General features: G+C 46.7%; 1 non-coding gene across 1 annotated transcript; it reads left to right on the top strand.

Annotated features, from left to right (window-relative positions):
• The first annotated feature begins 22,393 nt into the window (after positions 1–22,393).
• On the top strand, positions 22,394–22,468 carry Trnap-cgg (transfer RNA proline (anticodon CGG)). Its single transcript has one exon. It is a non-coding gene; the product is annotated as a tRNA-Pro (tRNA).
• Positions 22,469–27,525: the final 5,057 nt, after the last annotated feature.

Here is a 27,525-nt window from a genome sequence, read left to right as displayed (position 1 = left end):
CATCACGTAAAAACACTAAGTTCATCTTAAATAATTAATATGAAGTACGAAAAATAGTGGCCAACTTAGGTATTTTGGATTTCCTTAAATAAAAATCACCCAGTGAAACCTATTTGTTCACTAGGAGCGTTTTCACTCAGTATTCACGAAATCAATCCTATTTTAGACGAAAACCAATGTAATTCTTAATAATTCATGTTATTTACTTATTTATGCAAATTAGAGAAGTCAATTGACAAACTTCTAAAAAACGGCCTTTTTGTAACAAAGAATTATTCTGTCAAGTCAACAAATCTGTCTGTCATTTTAATAACATGTTAAATTATGTCGCTCGATGCAAATTAATAACTCTTCTGCACAAATTATGATAACAGATGTACATGTGACTTGTAAACTATATCTCTTTTTAGTAGTTCTTTGACAATGTTATAAATACAAGCAGCAAGAACGGTCGAGAGGCAGTCGAAATGTCACTTTGGTAAAGTGTGTTTGTGTGTTATTGTTTGAGGTGGATAAACAATGCAAAGAACATGTAGCGGAAATACTACTTTGTGTTGTGTCATGGTCTTTGGTGGACAGTGGAATTAAGATGGCCACCAGAGTAATAAATATTTGAAGTTTACATATTTTATCATCAAAAGCACATAAAAAAACACGGGACCTCATGTTTTTAACCCTAGACAACCAGATTTAGAGCCAGCATCAGCATCGAGACACAGCAGCGATCCAGCAAGTAGCAGCGATTACCACAACACAATGCATTTTAATGGCGCCAACCTAACATCAAGTGCTAACAAGCTCCGTAAATGGGAGTGAAATAGTGCGATTATAGCAATTAGCAATATCTACGACTAGGCGACCATTACACTCTGCAGCACTGTAGTGGCGAACTGCGAATGCGCGTTGAGTACCTGGCTATATATGGACTACTCACACACGCCACAAAGAAATGGTTCTGAGCACTACGGGGCTTAACATCTGTGGTCATCAGTCCCCTAGAACTTAGAACTACTTAAACCTAACTAACCTAAGGACATCACACACATCCATGTCCGAGGCGGGATTCGAACCTGCGACCGTAACAGTCCCGCGGTTCCGGACTGAGCGTCTAGAACACACGCCACAACCGAAGCATTCGATCGTGTTTAGGTTCGTTTCTGCTGATTAAAATTGCCTCTCTTAATTAAAAGCCCATCAGGAATGGAAAACGCGCGCAGTGGTTCTTTTCTGTGTGCAAATACGCGAAAGCGGTCAAAATTCATAGGCGGACTTGCAGAGTTTATGGAAAAAAACACTATGAGCAATTCAAAAGTGCCCGGTGTAATGTTTGATCATCTGTCATCAGTGAAGTCTTGGTGCAGAAAGTTAATGCAAAAGTCCAGAAAACAAACGCTTTACTACTTTTTCTTTTACTTCCAGTGGCTTTCGGTTCGTGTCCATTCAGCCATCTCAGTAGTGGAATGAAGATACGGCAGTGTGTTTGAGGAGACTTTCGTATCAAATGGTTCAAATGGCTCTGAGCACTATGGGACTTAACTTCTGAGGTCATCAGTCCCCTAGAACTTAGAACTACATAAACCTAACTAACCTAAGGACATCACACACATCCATGCCCGCGCCAGGATTCGAAGCTGCGACCGTAGCGGTCGCGCGGTTCCAGACTGTAGCGCCTAGAACCGCTCGGCCACTCCGGTGGGCACTTTCGTATCAATTATGACGATACGAACTTGAGGACAACACAAAACCCAGTTCCCGAGCGGAGAAAATCTCCGATAGCTTTACTGATTCATACTTAGTAATGATTTTTCCTAAAGTTTTGTTTATGAAATTCTCAGAGAACGCTTAAATTACCGGAAGGTGCACTCACGCTGACACCGAAATTGCCACACGAGGTGTTAAAAACCAGACAGGAAGCCAGTGCTTTGATTTTTTGTGAGCGGTACGGTAATGTAATGAATTATTCAACCGAATTTTCCTTCCATTCTGTATATAGGTGGCTCATGTTACACCAGAATCGGAATACCAGTCCATGAAATGGAGGCATTTTGCCTAACCATAAAGAAGTGAGGTTAAAGAAGCCTATTTCAATTCGAAAGAACGTGTGCACTGTATTTTGGGATAGACAGAGGGAGTTGGTTGTAGATTTTTGCTTCAGGATAACACAATTAATTTTGAGACACATTGTGAAACCTTAATTAAACTGTGTCTAGCTACCCAAAATAAAAAGAACTGCAAGCTAAATAAATGTGTTATTTTCCTCATTTTGTTTTATGACAATGTGTATCCACATACGGCCCAATCAATACAAGATCTCACCGCATCATGTGGCTGGGAGCAACCTGATCACCTTATGTTTAGCCGAGATATAGCGCCGCATGATAACCACTTGTTGCAGTACTTGAAAAAGAACAGTTACGCGGTCAAATTAGGTGGCACAGTTTCCGAGAACGGAATTCAGAACGTGATTCCAGGTAGCGATAAGTGCCTTAATAGTGATGGAAATTACGTTGCGAAGTATATTAAGGTATAGTCTATGATTTAATAATAAAACTGTTTCAGGAAAAGGTACGTTTATTTGTACGAATGGTGTTCAGTTAGTAATGTAATACATTTTTTTCGTACAGCAGGTTTGTTTCATTCAGGATGCCAATACACCATATTATTCATACTCTTTTGGCTACGAAAACGTATTTTTCAACATAATCTCCGTTTATTGCGACGGCCTTTTGCTGCCTTAACTGGGCGGGCCTGTATGCCCGCAAGGAACCACTCTACTGATCTACGTAGGAGCCAATGTCTTGATGCGTCAATAACCTCCCCGTCATCCACGTACTTCTTCCCGTGGAATGCTTCCTTCATTGGGCCAAACAGCTGGAAGTTTGGAGGTACGAGGTACCGGCTGTAGGGTAAGCGAGGAAGAACAGTCCAATGGAATTTTCTGAACATCTCTCTGGTGAGCAGATTTGCGAGAGGCCTAGCGATGTGATGGAAGAGTTGGATCGTTTGCGTTTCTGTGGCGACGAACACGTTGATCGTTGCACCATGAGGGAGAACGTCAAACAGAATAACCCTTCATAGTCCCCGGAAGACCGTCGCCATGACTACCAGCTGAGTGTGCGGCTTTGAACTTTTTCTTCGGTGGAGAGGTGGTGTGGAGCCACTCTATGGATTGCCGTTTTGTTTCCGGTTCGCAGTGATGAACCCATATTTCGTCGCCTGTGGCGCTGTTCGACAAAACACTGTCACGATCGGCCTCGTAAAGCGTAAACAGTTCCGCACAAATGGTCCTTCGTTGCTTTTTATTGTTATCTGTTAGGCAGCGAAGAACCCGGTGGGCACACACCTTTGAGTAACCCAACTGGCGGGCCAGTGCGTCAGCACTACCAGTAGAGACGGTCAGTTGAGCAGGAAGGTGTCTGATTGTGATCCGTCGATCACCTCGAATGAGAGTGTCCGTACGTTCCAACATAAGAGTCACAGTTGCGTGCGGCAAGCCGGCATACGGGACAACGGACAGATTTGCGTGCCATTTTACGATGATGTCAGACGCCTCGCCCAACGATTTACCGTGCTTTTGTTCACTGCCAGGTCTCCGTAAACATTCTGTAAGCGCATGTGAATATCTGCGATGCTCTTGTTTTCCGCCAAAAGAAAATTGCAGCTCTCTACTTTGAACGCACCTCCGTCACAGACGCCATTTTGAGGACTACGTATAACGCCGCCACCAATTGGAACTTCATGAACCAATGCAGGCTGAAACAGGAACATTCCACAACGTCTCACAAGAAATTCCACATTTTTTTTCAACCGGCAATGGCCGAGAAAAAGATGTGATGCGTTACTTATTGAACGTCCCTCGTAAAATCTCTGTTGCGTCATCGCTGCACAAGAAGAGAAATCGAAAATACAGTTGGTGTTTGCTGAGGGTACCGTAGAACAGGTTCGTCACGAGGTCAATGATCTAAATTGTGAGCCAGGATGTAAATGCACGTTAGCAAATACGAGCCGTCAGATGAAGTGGGCGGATGATGTATTGACTGACAGAAATTTCGGTCTGCCAGGGCACGCGGCCTGTCGGTCCAAGGGGTTTCGCTATCTGTCTTCCTCTGGAGCTGGAGCTGCAGTCTGGAATCTCCGGTTTGCAGAACCGGCTGGTCGCTGCAGGTGCCTTGTCCCACCAGTTTCCCGTGAAACCGACCCCGTCCCAGGCCGGCGACGTGCAGCTGTTTTGGTTGAGACATCTACGTCCAGATCTACATTTATGTTTTGGAAGCTACCTTACGATAGGCGCTTTCAGTAACACTGTCAGCTTGGCGAGAAGTAGCGAAGTGAGTCCCATAAGGTTCAGTTTCGGTCCACTCATTTTCCTTGTATGTATGAATGACCTTCCACTTAACATTCATCAAGCAGAACTGATAGTGTCTGCAGCTGAAACTAGTGTTATAATAAATCCCATTAGAGAGAAAGCACAGAAGAAATAATTAATTATGATTTCAAGGAATGGTTAAGTCGTTGTCTGAAAACAGGCTCTCCATTAAGTTTGAGAAAATGCACTGTATTAATCCATTGATGTACGCTGTTTTTCTCCTGTGAAGATGATTGTAATGATCGCAACTGGTAGAGAATACAAATACAATTGTACAGTTGATGCTTCTTTCACGGTATCTAACAGAGTACCTAACAGCTGTAGACAGTCACCTCCGAAAAGGTACAACAGGGTCATACTAGCAATTGATGTAGACCATCAACAGGAGTCAGTAAACAGGATAGACTGCTCCAAATTTGGGAGTGCATATAGTAATGAAAAGTTTAGCTGAAAGAAGCATTTTACTGCCCAAACAATTAAGTTCAGCTACTTTTGCTGTTAGTCTTGGAAACAAACGAATCAGACTTCTAACATATTTTGTATATTTCTACTGAATAATATCTTCTAGAACAATGTTCTGAGTCGGCCGCGGTGGCCGAGTGGTTCTAGGCACTTCAGTTCGGAACCACGGGGCTGCTACGGTCGCAGGTTCGAATCCTGCCTCGGGCACGGATGTGTGTGATGTCCTTAGGTTAGTTAGGTTTAAGTAGTTCTAAGTCCAGGGGACTGATGACCTCAGATGTTAAGTCCCATAGTGCTCAGAGCCATTTGAACCATTTGAGCCATAACTTTCTGAACAGTTGAGCCATAACTTTCTGAACAGCATGGCGGTGAGCTGGTATGACATGGGCATACAAAAACTGCCACAGCGTATACAAAAAGGCATCGACAGGAATGGTGATTATGTCGAAAAATAGCTAGATGTTCAAGCTGTAAACTGATGTAAACCACTGTAGAAATAAACAGGTCTATGTACTTATAAAAAAAATAGGAGATGCGCAAAACTATAGACCTATATCTCTGACGTCGATCTGTTGTAGAATTTTAGAACATGTTTTTTGCTCGAGTATCATGTCGTTTTTGGAAACCCAGAATCTACTATGTAGGAATCAACATGGATTCCGGAAACAGCGATCGTGTGAGACCCAACTCGCGTTATTTGTTCATGAGACCCAGAAAATATTAGATACAGGCTCCCAGGTAGATGCTATTTTTCTTGACTTCCGGAAGGCGTTCGATACAGTTCCGCACTGTCGCCTGATAAACAAAGTAAGAGCCTATGGAATATCAGACCAGCTGTGTGGCTGGATTGAAGAGTTTTTAGCAAACAGAACACAGCATGTTGTTATCAACGGAGAGACATCTACAGACGTTAAAGTAACCTCTGGCGTGCCACAGGGGAGTGTTATGGGACCATTGCTTTTCACAATATATGTAAATGAGCTAGTAGATAGTGTCGGAAGTTCCATGCGGCTTTTCGCGGATGATGCTGTAGTATACAGAGAAGTTGCAGCATTAGAAAATTGTAGCGAAATGCAGGAAGATCTGCAGCGGATAGGCACTTGGTGCAGGGAGTGGCAACTGACCCTTAACATAGACAAATGTAATGTATTGCGAATACATAGAAAGAAGGATCCTTTATTGTTTGATTATATGATAGCGGAACGAACACTGGTAGCAGTTACTTCTGTAAAATATCTGGGAGTATGCGTGCGGAACGATTTGATGTGGAATGATCATATAAAATTAATTGTTGGTAAGGCGGGTACCAGGTTGAGATTCATTGGGAGAGTCCTTAGAAAATGTAGTTCATCAAGAAAGGAGGTGGCTTACAAAACACTCGTTCGACCTATACTTGAGTATTGCTCATCAGTGTGGGATCCGTACCAGATCGGGTTGACGGAGGAGATAGAGAAGATCCAAAGAAGAGCGGCGCGTTTCGTCACAGGGTTATTTGGTAACCGTGATAGCGTTACGGAGATGTTTAACAAACTCAAGTGGCGGACTCTGCAAGAGAGGCGCTCTGCATCGCGGTGTAGCTTGCTCGCCAGGTTTCGAGAGGGTGCGTTTCTGGATGAGGTATCGAATATATTGCTTCCCCCTAGTTATACCTCCCGAGGAGATCACGAATGTAAAATTAGAGAGATTAGAGCGCGCACAGAGGCTTTCAGACAGTCGTTCTTCCCACGAACCATACGCGACTGGAACAGGAAAGGGAGGTAATGACAGTGGCAAGTAAAGTGCCCTCCGGCACACACCGTTGGGTGGCTTGCGGAGTATAAACGTAGATGTAGATGTAGGTGTACTTTTGGGATTACCCTCGTATGTGTGTTCGTGTTTCAGGGCCTCTCAATGGCGACGACAGTATACAAGAGATTGGAGAAAAAGTCGAGAAGTATGTGACGGGAGGGGGGAGGGGGGGAGTTTAGAGGGACGGGGTGTACTGGAGTGAGGTTCTTTAGGTGCAGTATAATTTTAGCTGTTAAGGTTTGCTATTAACAGCCGTGTGTCCTTGTATAACTGCCGCATTGTTCCTCGTTACCTTGCCTCTAGCCACTTAATCTGAATTGCCGCCCTTGGTCGCACGTACCAGCGTGTGCGGGCCGTTTTCCGGCGGTGTCGGCCGGTGGATGTCCCGTGCAGTCCGGTGCGCGCTGTCGCAGCGCGCCGCTGTCCAGCGCTCAGTGCTTCCTGTTACGTAAACCCCGGGCCGGCAACAGGCTGCCGGTAACTTCACAGGCCGCCATTAGTCGCGCTGCACGGCTTCTGGAGGCTACCCGACCACCACCGCCGCCGTGGCAGCTCTGAAACATCTACACCGTACAGGATGTTCCAGGAAGAACGGTCAATATTCACGGATGTGGCACAAACGTTCATTTGAAGCAAAAAAAAATATCGTACGGGCGTATGTCCTACTCCGAAGTGTTTCCGAGATAGAACATACACTCCTGGAAATGGAAAAAAGAACACATTGACACCGCTGTGTCAGACCCACCATACTTGCTCCGGACACTGCGAGAGGGCTGTACAAGCAATGATCACACGCACGGCACAGCGGACACACCAGGAACCGCGGTGTTGGCCGTCGAATGGCGCTAGCTGCGCAGCATTTGTGCACCGCCGCCGTCAGTGTCAGTCAGTTTGCCGTATCATACGGAGCTCCATCGCAGTCTTTAACACTGGTAGCATGCCGCGACAGCGTGGACGTGAACCGTATGTGCAGTTGACGGACTTTGAGCGAGGGCGTATAGTGGGCATGCGGGAAGCCGGCTGGACGTACCCCCGAATTGCTCAACACGTGGGGCGTGAGGTCTCCACAGTACACGATGTTGTCGCCAGTGGTCGGCGGAAGGTGCACGTGCCCGTCGACCTGGGACCGGACCGCAGCGACGCACGGATGCACGCCAAGACCGTAGGATCCTACGCAGTGCCGTAGGGGACTGCACCGCCACTTCCCAGCAAATTAGGGACACTGTTGCTCCTGGGGTATCGGCGAGGACCATTCGCAACCGTCTCCATGAAGCTGGGCTACGGTCCCGCACACCGTTAGGCCGTCTTCCGCTCACGCCCCAACATCGTGCAGCCCGCCTCCAGTGGTGTCGCGACAGGCGTGAATGGAGGGACGAATGGAGACGTGTCGTCTTCAGCGATGAGAGTCGCTTCTGCCTTGGTGCCAATGATGGTCGTATGCGTGTTTGGCGCCGTGCAGGTGAGCGCCACAATCAGGACTGCATACGACCGAGGCACACAGGGCCAACACCCGGCATCATGGTGTGGGGAGCGATCTCCTACACTGGCCGTACACCACTGGTGATCGTCGAGGGGACACTGAATAGTGCACGGTACATCCAAACCGTCATCGAACGCATCGTTCTACCATTCCTAGACCGGCAAGGGAACTTGCTGTTCCAACAGGACAATGCACGTCCGCATGTAACCCGTGCCACCCAACGTGCTCTAGAAGGTGTAAGTCAACTACCCTGGCCAGCAAGATCTCCGGATCTGTCCCCCATTGAGCATGTGTGGGACTGGATGAAGCGTCGTCTCACGCGGTCTGCACGTCCAGCACGAACGCTGGTCCAACTGAGGCGCCAGGTGGAAATGGCATGGCAAGCCGTTCCACAGGACTACATCCAGCATCTCTACGATCGTCTCCATGGGAGAATAGCAGCCTGCATTGCTGCGAAAGGTGGATATACACTGTACTAGTGCCGACATTGTGCATTCTCTGTTGCCTGTGTCTATGTGCCTGTGGTTCTGTCAGTGTGATCATGTGATGTATCTGACCCCAGGAATGTGTCAATAAAGTTTCCCCTTCCTGGGACAATGAATTCACGGTGTTCTTATTTCAATTTCCAGGAGTGTATTTAATAACCGAGTGAGGTGGTACAGTCGTTAGCACACTGGGTTCCCATTTGGGAGGACGACGGTTCGGCTCCCGGCTTGACACCATGATTTAGGTTTTCCGTGATTTTCCTAAATTGCTTCAGGCAAATGTCGGGATGGTTCCTTTGAAAGGGCACGGCCGACTTCCTGACCCATCCCTAACGACGAGAGCCCGTGTGCCAGCCAGCCTGCATGGGGATTTTAGGCGGTTTCCCACATCCGACTAGGTGAATACCGGGTCAGAACCTAGCGCCGTCTCAGTTACACGATTCGCACGCATTTCGAAAAAATTCTCATACTTTTGCTTGCATAACACATAGCCAAATCCAGAATACCATGCTGAACCTGTGAAGAAGAAAATCAGGGGAAAAAGTAGATCGCTACAAATTACCTGTGTGCTTCAAGTTCGTTGCGTTATTCGCTATAAGTTAGCGAAAATCGAGCTTGGATATATTTACTCGTCATGTAATTATTTACTGTGGCCTGATTTAGCTCCAGCTTGTTTATACTTCATCAGGATAGTGCGAAATAATAGTCTTATAAGAGTAAAAAAATTCATAATCGCTACATGGAAAGGAAAGTAGGTGTTAATAATAATGAAGTCATAATACGAGACGATGAGTTTTTGTATTGAACGACTACTTCTGTAAGGTCTAAGCAAGGGCGCACAAGATAGTGATAGCGTGCCTAGAGATCCCACATGAAAACATGAGTTTACGTGCAGAGTGAGACCTGCATTTGTGCCTTTCATTTTCATTGCACTAACTACGGCATCACCGACGACAAAGCAAATACAGGAAAGTTGATATATCCAAGCTGCACGTTTTATGTGTGCCGTGTTGATATTTCGGCCTTGGAGACTCCGTATCATTTTACACCAGTCACGTAGGAACAAATGCTTGAACGACGAGGACTGGTTAAAAGTTCTGAGTGGCTTATCCGTAACTGATGTATTCGTAATTAGTTCCGACTGGTCCCTGTGTTACGTAGCAGACTGGTTATGACACTTCAGACTGATAAGGGGAAAATGGATGCGCTGTATAGAGTCTCGAAGCATGTTAAATGAATAACCCGTAGCTCTGCTGACATACATTTCTCAATACGTAATGTAATACTTCAGCAACAATTTTTGCCTAGCGTGTTTTTCACAGTTTAGTACGACGCTAACATGGATTTCCCAACACTGGGTATTCAACTTGTGTAATGGCGAAAAAGAATTCGCTTATATTACTGTGTTTGTTTACATTGTAATTAAAAATGAGTTTAATACGTCTTTTGTGGTTGACTAACTTGTGCATCAGCTGTTATAAGAATTATTATCTCCCCTGTTCTCCGTTGTAAGCGTACTGAAAGTTAAGAAAATGTTTCATCAGACATTCTTCGCTTTATTTGCAAAGGACCCTCAGTGGGGATACTGTGAAGATTCTGAATACTATATGCCCACTGTAGCTAGGCACTTCCCGTAGCGGTTCCTGAGAGTGGCGAAATAAGGAGACTTCCTCAGATACGCTCCCTGCATCCCTTGCACGGAGTGCCAATTTAGACTCAGTGGATAGTACATAAACGTCTGGATATTTAAAGAGTTTTGCTTAGAATGGAATTGCTTTTACAAGCTACTTTCATCTACTCTACACTCCACTATCTACTAAGCGGTGTGTGGCAGAGGGTAATTGTGGGACCACTGTCTATTCCCCCTGTTCCCTGTTATATTCGTGAATGATGCGTAGGAAGAACTAATGTCGATAAACACACGAATGAGCGCGTTTCCTTGGTTTCTCTGTTTGGCTATGTCGTGAGACGTATGTTAGAGAAAGTCGTACGTTGTCAGAGCCTACTTGGAAATGCGCTCTTCATCAGTAAAAACAGTTAGCCACTCCGTGAAGAACAACATTTCTGTTGTAGCATCTGCCGCCGGAGTTTGCTGCTCCTACTAGTTCTTCATTTCGTTTTCGACAGAGACTTGGAAAAGTATACTGCACATTTTATGGTATCTTTTTCTGAGGTTTTAGAAGCTCACTCTTTCTTGAATTGTTGGTCTCTTGGTTCACTTCATTTTTAAATCCAGACATTTCTGTATTCCACATATCCTACGAAGTTTGTTCGTCTACTTGTTTCATAGTCTGTGCTGTGTGTTTTTGTTTGCTTTCCTTCAGTTTTGTAGGTAGTGGAAACTTTACGAGTACAATTTTTGTGTAGTTACTGTTAAAATATGTGTGTGTGTGTGTGTGTGTGTGTGTGTGTGTGTGTGTGTGTCCCAACACATTTGCAACGCCGGAATACGAAACAAGTCAACATACAATACATTTTGCCTACTGGCATAGAAATGAAACGTGCAAGAATTCTCGAAATGTTCAAATGTGTGTGAATTCCTAAGGGACCAAACTGCTTAGGTCATCGGTCCCTAGACTTACACACTACTTAAACTAACTTAAACTAACCTATGCTAAGAACAACACACACATCTATGCCCGAGGGAGGACTCGAACCTCCGCCGCGAGGGGCCGGTAAGAATTCTAGTTTTAGTTAGAATGTTAATAGGCCGGTGAAATAGTACTAAAGTTAACTTTACTTTTAGTTCAGTTTAGACGTGAATAATGAACTTTGCCTGTGATTATTACTATGTCACCCAACAATTAGCTTACTTAGGCATCATTACTAATTACTTTGTTACATTTCCAAACCAGCAAGGAGACGAACTGGTATTATTATTCTTTCTCAACAATGTTCTTTTAGCGTTAAGCAGTGACACTCGTATATTCAATAACAGGAAAGGATTAGGATCCTATGAAGGTAGCAATAACATACGATAGTAAAAAGATTGGGAACGTAAAGTCTTAAGAGGGCGTTCTGAAAAATAATGTCTCCGAATTTTTTATCTGAAAAGCCTGAAAGCTTTTTAAATAAAACAAACATTATTAACGTTCTACATCTTTATTCTTCACGTCTGTATATTTGCAGCTCTGTACCGCTAGAGGGCTCAGAATTGTAGCATGTAACATGGCGGTGTGAGACGTAACTGTGTTGACGCATGAGAAACAACGTGCTGTAATCGAGTTTCGAATTCGAAGAGTTCGGCCACACATGGAGCATTCTCTACTTCAGCATAACAGTGCAACACACGAGCGCTGTGGATCTCCAAGAATCAGACGTCTCGGATTCACCGTCGTCGATCATCCTCCATACAGATCTCAACTGGCCCCAACCGATTTTCATCTGTTTCGAAATCTTAAAGAACACTTTCGAGGACTTCACTTTGATAGTGACGAAGCGGTGCAAGCAGAGGTGAGGTTGTGCCTCTGTCAACAAAGTCAACCAATCTACTGTGGCAGTATCAACAGAGTGGTCCCACGTATCGTTGAAATTAAGTTTAGTTAAAGTCACTGGGTAAAGTCTTACAGTTCAGAACGTGAATGGTAATAAAAGGATCTTACAGTCCGTCGTAGACGTCGAGACGCTATCTTCGCTGTCGTTGACAATGCTCCTGTCGCTCCATATAGAGCGAGCACATTTTAATTAGCATTGACCAATTACGGGTGCAGTATCTTGATGTTTCTGGAGCCTGGTGCATCTGCCCAGATTTGTCATGGCCTTGTGCCTCGCGGGTAACAACTACGCTTTACGTAGGCCTGATTTTCCACAACACACGAAACTCCCGCGTCCACTCACTCTCGCGTCGCGCAGTACACTCCTTTCGTCGCGTGTGTTCGCTCTGACGTCACATTACTGCCGTTCGGAGGTGGTGCTAGCTTCCTAACTTCATTTTCTGATAAACGATCCTACATTTCCCTAAAATTCCCTAAGCAATTAACCTAGTTAAATTACATCGTAGTACACAAAAAATTTCACAATAACATATTCAATTTTCAATTTAGAAACGACATTTTATGAGACTTCCTGGCAGATTAAAACTGTGTGCCGGACCGGGACTCGAACTCGGTACCTTTGCCTTTCGCGGACAAGTGCTCTACCGACTGAGCTACCCAAGCACGACTCACGCCCCGTCCTCACAGCTTTAATTCGGCCAGTACCTCGTCTCCTACCTTCCAAACTTCACAGAAGCTCTCCTGCGAACCTTGCAGAACTAGCACTCCTGGAAGAAAGGATACTGCGGAGACATGGCTTAGCCACAGCCTGGGGGGTGTTTCTAGAGTGAAATTTTCACTCTACAACGGAGAGTGCGCTGATATGAAACTTCCTGGCCGATTAAAACTGTGTGCCGTACCGAGACTCGAACTCGGTACCTTTGCCTTTCGCGGACAAGTGCTCTACAAACTGAGCTACCCAAACACGATTCACGCCCCGTCACACACAGTTTTAATCTGACAGGAAGTTTCATACCAGCGCACACTCCGCTGTAGAGTGAAAATTTCATTCTAGAGACATTTTATGGTTCCCAGAAAAGATTGTTGTATAATATTTGCAATTCACAAAATTACAAAGAATCATTAGTGGCGAATCTGTGTTATAATGTTCAAAAATGGTTCAAATGGCTCTGAGCACTATGGGACTTAACTTCTAAGGTCATCAGTCCCCTAGAACTTAGAACTACTTAAACCTAACTAACTTAAGAACATCACACACATCCATGCCCGTGGCAGGATTCGAACCTGCGACCGTTGCGGTCGCGCGTTTCCAGACTGTAGCGCCTTTAACCGCTTGGCCACCCCAGCTGGCTGTTATGTCAGAAAGATGCAAAGTGGATAAAGTCAGACCGTTTCAGTGCGTTTTTCGCGTAGTGTACTGGAAGTTAAGAAAATTCTTCATTGGACGTGTTATATGCAAAGCACCCACAGTGATGATACTGTACAGACTCTTAAATCTATATGCGCCACGTAGCCTGAGCTCGTGGAGGAGATGCTGAGAGGTGGTAAGGAGCACGCTGCCAGGTTGGGAGGGACTTTCCCTGGCATCCCCCCCCCCCCCTTGCCCCCTCTTACACTACGTTCCAGAGGCGCGCGCCATGCTCTGGAGGGTTTCCACGGTCTGTCGCGCGACCGCTCCGCGGGTCGCATGCCGATAGGCGATAGACGCTTGCCGGGTTCGCAGCGGCTGCCGCCACAGCAGATAGGCTCGATGGCTTTCCGCTGTTTGCGCTCGTCGTCTGGACCGTTCTTCTCGTAGCCGAGTCGTAATGAGCATCGCAGGTAGCGCCCAATCTCTCATAAACAAACGCAGGGGGAGGCGAGATGGATGACGGACGGAGAAGAGGGGCGTGGGATGAGTTCAGTGCAAAGGACATTGACCCCATTCTGCTCTCATTCTCATAAATTAAGGATGATTGCAGAATGTGGTGCCACACAACGTTGCACTACACAAAACTGGCGCTAATAGGATAGGCACATAGGGAACACACACGACACAGATCTGTAAGTCCACAGTATTGGTGATAAGTTGAGAAAACCGTCCCGAAACACATGCGCTACAAAACGCCACTGTTTCCTGCGCATGTACCCCGACATCAATATGGGATATGATCACCATTTACACTTACACAGGCCGCACAATGGGTTGGCATACTCTGGATCAGGGGGTCGAGCAGCTGCTGGGGTATAGCCTCCCATTCTTGCACGAGTGCCTGTCGCAGCTCGTGAAGTGTCGTAGGGGTTTAAAGATGTGCAGCGATATGTCGACCGCGAGTATCCCAGACCTGCTCGATAGGGTTTAGGTCTGGAGAACAGGCAGGCCACCCCATTCGCCTGATCTCTTCTGTTTCAAGGTACTCCTCCACGATGGCAGCAGCGTGGGGCTGTGCGTTATCATCCATCAGGAGGAAGGTGGGACCCACTGCACCCCTGGAAAGGTGTACATACTGGTGTAAAATGGCGTTCCCATACACCTGACGTGTTACAGTTCCTTTGTGAAAGACATGCAGGGGTATACGTGCACCAATCATAATCCCATCCCACACCACCAAACCACGACTTCCATACACGTCCCTTTCAAGGACATTAAGGGGTTGGTACCTGGTTCCTGGTTCACACCAGATGAAAACCCGCCGAATACCTGGACTCGTCCGGGAACATAACCTGGAACCACTGTTCCAGTGACCATGTACTGTGTTCTTGACACCAGGCTGTACATACTCTCCTGTGACCAGGGGTCAGTGGAATGCACCTTCCAGGTGCAGGTGACAAAACCATGTCTGTTCAGTCGTCTATAGACTGTGTGTCTGGAGACATCTGTTCCAGTGGCTGTGGTAAGGTCCCGAGCAAGGCTACCTGCAGTACTCCGTGGCCGTCTGCGGGCACTGATGGTGAGATATCGGTCTTCTTGTGGTGTTGTACACGGTGGACGTCCCATACCGTAGCGCCTGGACACGTTTCCCGTCTGCTGGAATCGTTGCCATAATCTTGAGATCACACTTTGTGGCACACGGAGGGCCCGTGCTACGACCTGCTTTGTTTGGGCAGCCTCCAGTTGCCCTTGTATTCTACCCCCAGTAACGTCATCAACATGTGTTCTTTGAGCCATTTTCAACACACAGTCACCATTAGCATGTCTGAAAACGTCTGTACACTTACTCACTCCACCGTACTCTGACATGCACCAACACACCTCTGCGTCTGTGGACTGCTGCCAGCGCCACCATACGACGACCGCAGGTCAAATGCACCGCATGGTCATACCTCGAGGTGATTTAAACCCGCAAACCGCCCACCAGAGCGTTGTTTCACCGTGTATCAGCATTATCATTAATTTACGAGCATCAGTGTAGTCAGTGTCCTGCCAGAGTTCAACATTGTAGGAACATGTTCCGATCAAAGGTATACATACACTCCTGGAAATTGAAATAAGAACACCGTGAATTCATTGTCCCAGGAAGGGGAAACTTTATTGACACATTCCTGGGGTCAGATACATCACATGATCACACTGACAGAACCACAGGCACATAGACACAGGCAACAGAGCATGCACAATGTCGGCACTAGTACAGTGTATATCCACCTTTCGCAGCAATGCAGGCTGCTATTCTCCCATGGAGACGATCGTAGAGATGCTGGATGTAGTCCTGTGGAACGGCTTGCCATGCCATTTCCACCTGGCGCCTCAGTTGGACCAGCGTTCGTGCTGGACGTGCAGACCGCGTGAGACGACGCTTCATCCAGTCCCAAACATGCTCAATGGGGGACAGATCCGGAGATCTTGCTGGCCAGGGTAGTTGACTTACACCTTCTAGAGCACGTTGGATGGCACGGGATACATGCGGACGTGCATTGTCCTGTTGGAACAGCAAGTTCCCTTGCCGGTCTAGGAATGGTAGAACGATGGGTTCGATGACGGTTTGGATGTACCGTGCACTATTCAGTGTCCCCTCGACGATCACCAGTGGTGTACGGCCAGTGTAGGAGATCGCTCCCCACACCATGATGCCCGGTGTTGGCCCTGTGTGCCTCGGTCGTATGCAGTCCTGATTGTGGCGCTCACCTGCACGGCGCCAAACACGCATACGACCATCATTGGCACCAAGGCAGAAGCGACTCTCATCGCTGAAGACGACACGTCTCCATTCGTCCCTCCATTCACGCCTGTCGCGACACCACTGGAGGTGGGCTGCACGATGTTGGGGCGTGAGCGGAAGACGGCCTAACGGTGTGCGGGACCGTAGCCCAGCTTCATGGAGACGGTTGCGAATGGTCCTCGCCGATACCCCAGGAGCAACAGTGTCCCTAATTTGCTGGGAAGTGGCGGTGCGGTCCCCTACGGCACTGCGTAGGATCCTACGGTCTTGGCGTGCATCCGTGCGTCGCTGCGGTCCGGTCCCAAGTCGACGGGCACGTGCACCTTCCGCCGACCACTGGCGACAACATCGATGTACTGTGGAGACCTCACGCCCCACGTGTTGAGCAATGCGGCGGTTCGTCCACCCGGCCTCCCGCATGCCCACTATACGCCCTCGCTCAAAGTCCGTCAACTGCACATACGGTTCACGTCCACGCTGTCGCGGCATGCTACCAGTGTTAAAGACTGCGATGGAGCTCCGTATGCCACGGCAAACTGGCTGACACTGACGGCGGCGGCGCACAAATGCTGCGCAGCTAGCGCCATTCGACGGCCAACACCGCGGTTCCTGGTGTGTCCGCTGTGCCGTGCGTGTGATCATTGCTTGTACAGCCCTCTCGCAGTGTCCGGAGCAAGTATGGTGGGTCTGACACACCGGTGTCAATGTGTTCTTTTTTCCATTTCCAGGAGTGTATGTTTGTCTAAAAATTTGTGAATGAAAATCACATAAGGTCGATGCTCTGCAATATTAATTTGTTAGCGAACCGTCACCAAATACACCGACGTAAGCATTACGTAGAAGTTTACTGTTGAAATCCGAGAAGAGTGCTTTGAACAGACAGGAAATATATTTTTCTCAGAACATATTTATGGTTAAGAGTCCGAATTTGGTGTCAACATACATCAACATGTCTTGTCCATGTCCTGTTTTTCTACGTAGTGTCCATCACGTTCTATGGCCGTACGCCAACGTTGTGGAAGAGTATGTATTCCCTGCTGGTAAAAGCTCTTGTCCTGTATGCGTAGCCATGTTTTCACTGCATGACTGACATTCTCGTCGTCTTCAAGGTAACGATCCGTGATAGAAAGGCCTCTCCGTCGGACTCAAAACGCACCAACAATTCAGATGAAGTGGCCTTTCTTTGTCTTTTCTGTTGTCCGTTGTGAGCATTCGTGGAACCCATCATGACCACCTCTCTGAATGTCCGAGAGTCTCGATCATAGCAGACGCACTTCCAATGCTGACCGACGACCGTAGAGCCAATTGTCGAGTTGCGATGCGCCGGTCGGCACGAATAATGGCATCCGCACGATTCAGCATGTCTGGAGCAGTGGCTGTGTCACGAGGTCCGAAGCGTGGCTGACCATGGAGCTCTGTTCCTGCATTTACTGAGCCTGTAACTTTCTTTACCCATCGCCCAACTGCCCTCCTATCGTCTGCAGCATCGCCACACACTTCAATAAACGTTTATGGATGATCATCACGGTTTCTTTTCTGCACACAAAGATTCAATAACGGTTCGCTGCTTGCAACGTGATTCGTATGTAGACGCCATTTTGACGATGTACTACGGCTTTGCCATCTGCCAGAACGATTTGAAACTTCACTGGCGCACATGTTGTTGTTGTTGTTGTGGTCTTCAGTCCTGAGACTGGTTTGATGCAGCTCTCCATGCTACTCTATCCTGTGCAAGCTTCTTCATCTCCCAATACCTACTGCAACCTACATCCTTCTGAATCTGCTTACTGTATTCATCTCTTGGTCTCCCCCTACGATTTTTACCCTCCACGCTGCCCTCCAATACTAAATTGGTGATCCCTTGATGCCTCAGAACATGTCCTACCAACCGATCCCTTCTTCTGGTCAAGTTGTGCCACAAACTTCTCTTCTCCCCAATCCTATTCAATACTTCCTCATTAGTTATGTGATCTACTCATCTAATCTTCAGCATTCTTCTGTAGCACCACATTTCGAAAGCTTCTATTCTCTTCTTGTCCAAACTAGTTATCGTCCATGTTTCACTTCAATACATGGCTACACTCCATACAAATACTTTCAGAAATGACTTCCTGACACTTAAATCTATACTCGATGTTAACAAATTTCTCTTCTTCAGAAACGCTTTCCTTGCCATTGCCAGTCTACATTTTATATCCTCTCTACTATGACCGTCATCAGTTATTTTGCTCCACAAATAGCAAAACTCCTTTACTACTTTAAGTGTCTCATTTCCTAATCTAATACCCTCAACATCACCCGACTTAATTCGACTACATTCCATTATCCTCGTTTTGCTTTTGTTGATGTTCATCTTATAGCCTCCCTTCAAGACACCATACATTCCGTTCAGCTGCTCTTCCAAGCCCTTTGCTGTCTCTGACAGAATTACAATGTCATCGGCGAACCTCAACGTTTTTATTTCTTCTCCATGGATTTTAATACCTACTCCGAATTTTTCTTTTGTTTCCTTTACTGCTCGCTCAATATACAGATTGAATAACATCGGGGAGAGGCTACAACCCTGTCTTACTCCCTTCCCAACCACTGCTTCCCTTTCCTGTCCCTCGACTCTTATAACTGCCATCTGGTTTCTGTACAAATTGTAAATAGCCTTTCGCTCCCTGTATTTTACCCCTGCACCTTTAGAATTTGTGCACATAACAAACATCAAATGTGAACCACTAACAAGAACGTTTGCCTATGTATATTAATCGCTTTTTAAAAAAAAAATGTGGGGCATTACTTATTGAACGACCCTCGTACTTCCTCCCCCTTAAGTCTCGCGAAATGCTCACAACTATAAAGACAGTGAAATTAGAGCAAATACTGAAGTTACGTGCAATCATTGGTCCCACTCGCGAAGAAAATACTGAAGGCGGGAAAAGGTACTTGAAGTACAAAAATGGTTCAAATGGCTCTGAGCACTACGGGACTTAACATCTGAGGTCATTAGTCCCCTAGAACTTAGAACTACTGAAACCTAACTAACCCAAGGACATCACACACATCCATGCCCGAGGCAGGATTCGAACCTGCGACCGTAGCGGTCCGCGGTTCCAGACTGAAGCGCCTAGAACCGCTCGGCCACAACGGCCGGCCGGAAGAATAGGAACACTTACCACAGCACTTCGTAGGTAATGCGTGCAGTACGCAGAGGAACGGCTCGGAGACGATGTCTGCATTGGCACAAAAGTACACCCTGTCGTAAAGCAGCATCTGTGAGGTTATGGTCTGTCGACAATAGCGAAATGGGCTGACCTACCCACACTCCCGACCCAAACTCAGTGAATCACGTTTCTAATGAGTTGAGCATCGATTTCGCTCCAGTTCCTGCATCCAACATTATTACCTTCTCTGATTTAGACTCTTGAAGAGGAATGGGCTGCTGTTCCTTCAAAGAGATTCAGACATCCCACTGGAAGTATCCTCAGCAGAGTTCAAACCGTCATAGAGGCTGAGAGTGGACACACCCCATGTTTAAGTTCACTGTTAGGTGTCCGAATACTTTTGATCAGATTGTATATTTGGGATGGCCTGCCTGAGGTGCCTCACGCTGACGAAAATTCGTGCGTTGTCTCTTTCAATTTCACGACCTGCAGTTGGCGACCTTTGCTAGTTAGCCGTTGCCTGTCGAAGTACGAGGGTCACTCCAAAAGAAATGCACACTATTTTTTAAGTACATCTATTATTCTACATGTTTGAAAGTTTTACAGTGTGTAGATACATCCTTTAGGAACAATATTTTCATTTCTCCGCATAATTTCCATCCCTCTCAACTGCCTTACGCCATCTTGGAACCAGCGCATGTATATCCGCACGGTAAAATTCTGGACCAACCTGTCGGAGCCACTGTTTGGCAGCGTGCACAAGGGAGTCATCATCTTCAAACCTTGTTCTACGAAGAGTCTTTCAGATTCCCAAAGGGATGAGAGTCACATGGAGTCAGATCAGGACTATAAGGCGGGTGTTTCAGTGTTGTCCATCCGAGTTTTGTGATCGCTTCCATGGTTTTGTGACTGACATGTGGCCGAGCATTGTCGTGCAACAGCAAAACATCCTGCTTTTGCCGATGTGGTCGAACACGACTCAGTCGAGCTTGAAGTTTCTCCAGTGTCATCACATATGCATGAGAATTTATGGTGGTTCCACTTGGCATGATGTCCACAAGCAAGAGTGCTTCGGAATGGAAAAACACCGTAGTCATTTTTCCAGTAGAAGGTGTGGTTTTGAATTTTTTTTTTCTTGTGTGAATTTGCATGGTGCCACTCCATTGATTGCCTCTTCGTCTCTGGTGGAAAATGATGGAGCCATGTATCATCACCTGTCACAGTTCTTCCAAGAAATTCATCTCCACCACTCACGCACTGTTCCAAAAGTTCGCTGCATACCGTTTTTCTTGTTTCTTTGTGAGCCACTGTCAACATCCTGGGAATCCACCCGGCACAAACCTTTTTTAACGCCAACACTTTCAGTATTCTGCAAACACTTTCTTCCCCTATCCTAACGTAGCATGACAATTCGTTCACTGTGATGCGTCTGTCAGCAGTCACCAATTCGTTAACTCTCTGGAGTGTGCAGTACGACGCCTGCCGCTGCGAGGACAATCCTCAATATTGCCGTGCCCGCTTTCATCACGTAACCTGCTTGCCCACCGACTAACTGTAGTGCAGCATCTCCATACACCTTTTTCAACCTCTTGCGGATGTTTTCCACTGTCTCGTTTTCACAGCACAGGAATTCTATGACAGCACGCTGCTTCTGACGAACGTCAAGTGTAGCAGCCATCTTGAAGACATGCTGCGACGGCGCCACTCACGGCAACAGGTGGAACTAAGTTTGAAAACAAGCGGGATGGATGTATCTACACACTGTAAAACTTTCACACATGCTGAATGAAAACTGTATTATTACAAAAAATAGTGTGCATTTCTTTTGGAGTGACCCTGGTAGAAGCACGGAGTAAAGGATATCCGCCAGAGGTGACGTTTAGAGAAACGGCGGTTGGCGAAGGTCCCGCGTGAGGGCGAAGCGCTGCGGCCGGCCTGGGCTGCGGCTGCGGTGTTCCGCCGAGCGGAAAGCAACCAGCGCGACCAACGGCATGCGACCGCGCCGGGCCGCGCCGACCGGAACGCACTGGCAGGTCGGCCGGAAGCGGCCCACAGTGCATCGTGTCCGCTCCACTGTCGGCATTGCAAACCTGCTGCCACACCGGCGTGCCCTCCCGTGTTTTCTCACAGCTATCTCCTTCATCTTCAAATCAAATCAAAACAGTCTCGGTCTCGTTTCGATTCATTAGCAGCCGGTTTCGAAATTCTACTTCAGACCCGCCGGGGTAGCCGAGAGCAGTAAAGCCCGTCTCACACGGAGCGAGGTTCGCCTCAAGTTTGCGAGATGGCGTGCATGCCTGCCGGCTTGCAGGGAAAGGAGCCGGCTATCTTCCATGCCGAAGCTCTCCCACGGTGCAAGATCGGCAGCTAGTTGTGTTGTAATCGGCTGCATGTTGTATCGAACGAAGATGACTGCTTCAGGTACAGATGTTCAGAGCAAACTGGCGTTATTAGCTGTTTTGGTGGTAAACGATGCAGAAATGCATGCTAATGAGAGAAGAAGAAAGAAAGAATGGACGAAAAACTGGATTAAGAGGAGAAAAGCTGGAAAATGTGTGCTCTTCATGCTTCATACAGAATTGAGGTTAGTTCGCATAATATCTACTTTTGAAACTTCCTGGCAGATTAAAACTGTGTGCCCGACCGAGACTCGAACTCGGGACCTTTGCCTATCGCGGGCAAGTGCTCTACCAACTGAGCTACCGAAGCACGACTCACGCCCGGTACTCACAGCTGTACTTCTGCCAGTACCTCGTCTCCTACCTTCCAAACTTTACAGAAGCTCTCCTGTCTCGGTCGGGCACACAGTTTTAATCTGCCAGGAAGTTTCATATCAGCGCACACTCCGCTGCAGAGTGAAAATCTCATTCTGGAAACATCCCCCAGGCTGTGGCTAAGCCATGTCTCCGCAATATCCTTTCTTTCAGGAGTGCTAGTTCTGCAAGGTTCGCAGGAGAGCTTCTGTAAAGTTTGGAAGGTAGGAGACGAGGTACTGGCAGAAGTAAAGCTGTGAGTACCGGCCGTGAGTCGTGCTTCGGTAGCTCAGTTGGTAGAGCACTTGCCCGCGGAAGGCAAAGGTCCCGAGTTCGAGTCTCGGTCGGGCACACAGTTTTAGTCTGCCAGGAAGTTTCATATCAGCGCACACTCCGCTGCAGAGTGAAAATCTCATTCTGGAACATCTACTTTTGTTTGAAAAGTATCACCATTTCATTACTGTTTGACTTTATAAATATACCAATAATGACTGTTACATACGACTTCATTTTATAGGATAGAAGATCGTACATCCTTTGCAAATATTATACGAATGGTCGAACAAGACACACGGCACTTGCAACTCTTTCGAGTGCTTCTGCACGCAAGTGTTTATTATAATAGCTTGCGCTTTTCACGACGTACAGACACTGTTCTTCCCTGTAAGTACATATCAATGCTTCAATCGCTTCCTTGGACCACTGCGGTGCCATTATTTAACAATTATAAGAACTTCCTACCGCACCTCACAACAGCAGAAAAGCGACTATCAACAATTGCTTCCCGCCCAAGCTTTCCGCATCTGACGTCACAAACGAAACGTCTCACGATTGGCCAACGCAGGTAGTACGCAGGGAACCTTACAAGAAAAATAGCACCGGACCTACCCTGGAAATCTTACAAGGTTCCCAGCAAGGTTGCCCGCTAGCAGACGACGGAGCCCGCAAGGTAGCCGCCGCGCGAGCCAGAGAACATCGAGTTCGCCACAACAGCTGGAGACAAGAAGAACCGCATACCAGTGAAGAGTGTTGCTGCTACTGCACTTGTTGACGGACCCTGTGTTTTCTGTGGTTGTAGACTAAATTTTAGTATTGACATTAATGATACATTTTCACATGGTAATGGTTGGCTTACTGTAGCCATTGTAGTTGGTTGGTTGGTTGGTTGGTTTGGGGAAGGAGACCAGACAGCGTGGTCATCGGTCTCATCGGATTAGGGAAGGATTGGGAAGGAAGTCGGCCGTGCCCTTTCAGAGGAACCATCCCGGCATTTGCCTGGAGTCATTTAGGGAAATCACGGAAAACCTAAATCAGGATGGCCGGACGCGGGATTGAACCGTCGTCCTCCCGAATGCGAGTCCAGTGTCTAACCACTGCGCCACCCCGCTCGGTGTAGCCATTGTACGTGGAGGTACAGGAGTACCTAATGTTCCTGGACTTGAAAGTTTTGTTGATAGAGACATTATTGCCTATCGTACCTACCATATGGCTGAACTTGCAAATAAAGACTTTGGTAAATCAGCTTATATGTCTACGTCAGCATTGTCTTTGTATACTCGTAATAAGAGAAAAATATCTGTTAATGAGTCTGTGTTCATTTGGGTTAAAGGTAAAGGAGTATGTGAATATGTAAAGTTTGTTGGAGACTGTACTTTGTATTTTCATAAATAAATTGATTTTTACAGCGAATCTTGCTCCGTGTGAGACGGGCTTAACGCGCTGCTTCCTGGACTCGGGTAGGCGCGCCGGCCCCGGATCGAATCCGCCAGGCGGAAGGCCGGTGTGCCGGCGAGCCTGGATGTGGTTTTATGCCTTTTTTTTCCTTCCAGCTAGGTGAATACCGGGCTGGCCCACACATTCCGCCTCAGTTACACGCGTCGCAGACATCTGAAACACGCCCGCACTGTTTCACGATCTACACTAGACGCGCCGGCCGCGGTGACCGAGCGGTTCTAGGCGCTTCAGTCCAGAACCGAGCGACTGATATGGTCGCAGGTTCGAATCCTGCCTCGGGCATGGATGTGTGTTATGTCCTTAGGTTAGTTAGGTTTAAGTAGTTCTAAGTTCTAGGGGACTGATGACTTCAGATGTTAAGTCCCATAGGGCTCAGAGCCATTTGAACCATTTGAACGCGAGACGCAGACAATTGGGGTACACTGATTCCATCATGGGGTGTACGGGGTGGCGGCAGGAAAGGCATCCGGCCATCCCTAACACTTTTGTTGTTGTGGTCTTTAGTCCTGAGACTGGTTTGATGCAGCTCTCCATGCTACTCTATCCTGTGCAAGCTTCTTCATCTCCCAGTACCTACTGCAGCCTACATCCTTCTGAATCTGCTTAGTAAATTCATCTCTTGGTCTCCCTCTACGATTTGTACCCTCCACGCTGCCCTCTAATACTAAACTGCTGACCTCTTGATGCCTCAGAACATGTCCTACAAACCGATCCCTTCTTCTAGTCAAGTTGTGCCACAACCTCCTCTTCTCCCCAGATCTATTCAATACCTCCTCATTAGTTATGTGATGTACCCATTTAATCTTCAGCATTCTTCTGTAGCACCACATTTCGAAAGCTTCTATTCTCTTCTTGTCCAAACTAGTTACCGTCCATGTTTCACTTCCATACATGGCTACACTCCATACAAATACTTTCAGAAACGACTTCCTGACACTTAAATCTATACTCGATGTTAACAAATTTCTCTTCTTCAGAAACGCTTTCCCTGCCATTGCCAATCTACATTTTATATCCTCTCTACTTCGACCATCATCAGTTATTTTGCTCCCTAAATAGCAAAACTCCTTTACTACTTTAAGTGTCTCATTTCCTAATCTAATTCCCTCAGCATCACCTGACTTAATTCGACTACATTCCATTACAATCGTTTTGCTTTTGTTGATGTTCATCTTATATCCTCCTTTAAAGACATTGTCCATTCCGTTCAACTGCTCTTCCAAGTCCTTTGCTGTCTCTGACAGATTTACAATGTCATCGGCGAACCTCAAAGTTTTTATTTCTTCTCCATGGATTTTAATACCTACTCCGAATTTTTCTTTTGTTTCCTTTACTGCTTGCTCAATATACAGATTGAATAACATCGGGGAGAGGCTAGAACCCTGTCTCACTCCCTTCCCAACCACTGCTTCCCTTTCATGTCCCTCGACTCTTATAACTGCCATCTTGTTTATGTACAAATTTAAATAACCTTCAGAATTTTAAAGAGAGTGTTCCAGTCAACATTGTCCAAAGCTTTCCTCAAGTCTACAAATGCTAGAAACGTAGGTTTGCCTTTTCTTAATGTAGTTTGTAAGATAAGTCGTAGGGTCAGTATTCCCTCACGTGTTCCCATATTTCTACGGAATCCAAACTGATCTTCCCCGAGGTCGGCTTCTACCAGTTTTTCCACTCGTCTTTAAAGAATTCGCGTTATTATTTTGCAGCCGTGACTTATTAAACTGATAGTTCGGTAATTTTCACATCTGTCGACGCACCGAGCGAGGTGGCGCAGTGGCTAGCACACTGAACTCGCATTCGGGAGGACGACGGTTCAATCCCTCGTCCGGCCATCCTGATTTAGGTTTTCCGTGATTTCCCTAAATCGCTTCAGGCAAATGCCGGGATGGTTCCTTTGAAAGGGCACGGCCGACTTCCTTCCCCGTTCTTCCCTCATCCAATGAGACCGATGACCTCGCTGTCTGGTCTCCTTCCCAAAAACAATCCAATCCAATCCAATCTGTCAACGCCTGCTTTCTTTGGTATTGGAATTATTATATTCTTCTTGAAGTCTGAGGGTATTTTGCCTGTCTCATACATTTTACTCAACAGATGGTAGAGTTTTGTCAGGACTGGCTCCCCCAAGCATCCCTAACACTAACACTGCCAAATCCGTTGTAGCCACGCCGACCCTGCGATCGCTGCGGGACTATGGCGTAAGCGAAAGAAAGAAAGAAGAAAGAAAGACTCAGACCATCTTCAGGCTTTTTTCTCCGCCATTATGGCTGCTGGTGGCGGCAGACGGGGCGCGACCCGTAGAAGAAAGCATGGCACTGCTGCTTTGCTCCATTTACAGAATGCTTTCTAAAATTTTTCCTTCATCGTCAATCTTGTCTTTTTCGCCTTATGCCGTTGCACTCATTGGATCTCGGAGAAACACTTTTCCGGATCTGCTTCGTCCGTTGGGCGAAGTTAAACCATCTCTCTTGGTAGGCCAACGAAACTGCTACATTAGGAGCTTACCTTTCTCTGCAGTTGACACTGACAGACTTCTTACGAGGGTAGTTCAATAAATAATGCGACGTATTATTTTCAGAGACAGCAAAGGACTTTGAGGAGCAGTTGAACGGAATGGACAGTGTCTCGAAACGAGGATATAAGATGACCATCAACAAAAGCAAAACGAGGATAATTGAATGTAGTCGAATTAAGTCGGGTGATGCTGAGGGAATTAGATTACGAAATCAGACATTAAAGTAGTAAAGGAGTTTTGCTACTTGGGGAGCAAAATAACTGATGATGGTCGAAGTAGAAAGGATACAAAATGTAGACTGGCAATGGCAAGGAAAGCGTTTCTCAAGAAGAGAAATTTGTTAACGCCGAATATAGCTTTAAATGTGAGGAAGTCGTTTCTGAAAGTATTTGTATGGAGTGTAGCCATGTATGGAAGTGAAACATGGACGATAAATAGTTTGGACAAGAAGAGAATAGAAGCTTTCGAAATGTGGCGCTACAGAAGAATGCTGAAGATTAGATGGGTAGATCACATAACTAATGAGGAGGTATTGAATAGAATTGGGGAGAAGAGGAATTTTTGGCACAACTTGACTAGAAGAAGGGATCGGTTGGTTGGACATATTCTGAGGCATCAAGGGATCACCAATTTAGTATTGGAGGGCAGCGTGGAGGGTAAAAATCGTAGAGGGAGACCAAGAGCTGAATACATTTAACAGATTCAGAAGGATGTAGGTTGCAGTAGGTACTGGGTGATGAAGAAGCTTGCACAGGATAAAGCGGCATGGGGAGCTGCATCAAACCAGTCTCTGGACTGATCACCACAACAACAACATTATTTTTACGGACAATTTCGGTAGAGAAAGACGCAGATTTTGTTGTCGGACATCATGGAGTATTTCTGTTTTGCTCCTGTCGTTTCATGTAGTTCCTTCAGAGTGTCGTCTGTAATGGCGGTGCGTTGCTGTGCAGAGAACTGTCATTAATTTGTTTTGGCGGAAAACCAGACCATCGCAGATATTCCCGTAGAAGCACGCAGAACATCTACACGTATCTGGTAGTGAATAGAAATACGGTGAGTGGTTGCGCGAGGCGTCTGTCATCATCGCAACAACGTCGCGATCTCTCGCGTGCCGGCCCGTCGCACACAGTTGACGGTCCTGCAATGTTGGAACGTGCGGA

This window comes from Schistocerca cancellata, chromosome 8, assembly GCF_023864275.1.
Source record: "Schistocerca cancellata isolate TAMUIC-IGC-003103 chromosome 8, iqSchCanc2.1, whole genome shotgun sequence".
Lineage (NCBI taxonomy): Eukaryota > Metazoa > Arthropoda > Insecta > Orthoptera > Acrididae > Schistocerca > Schistocerca cancellata.
Note: the sequence above shows the minus strand (reverse complement) of the source record. Positions and strands in the feature narration are given on the sequence as shown.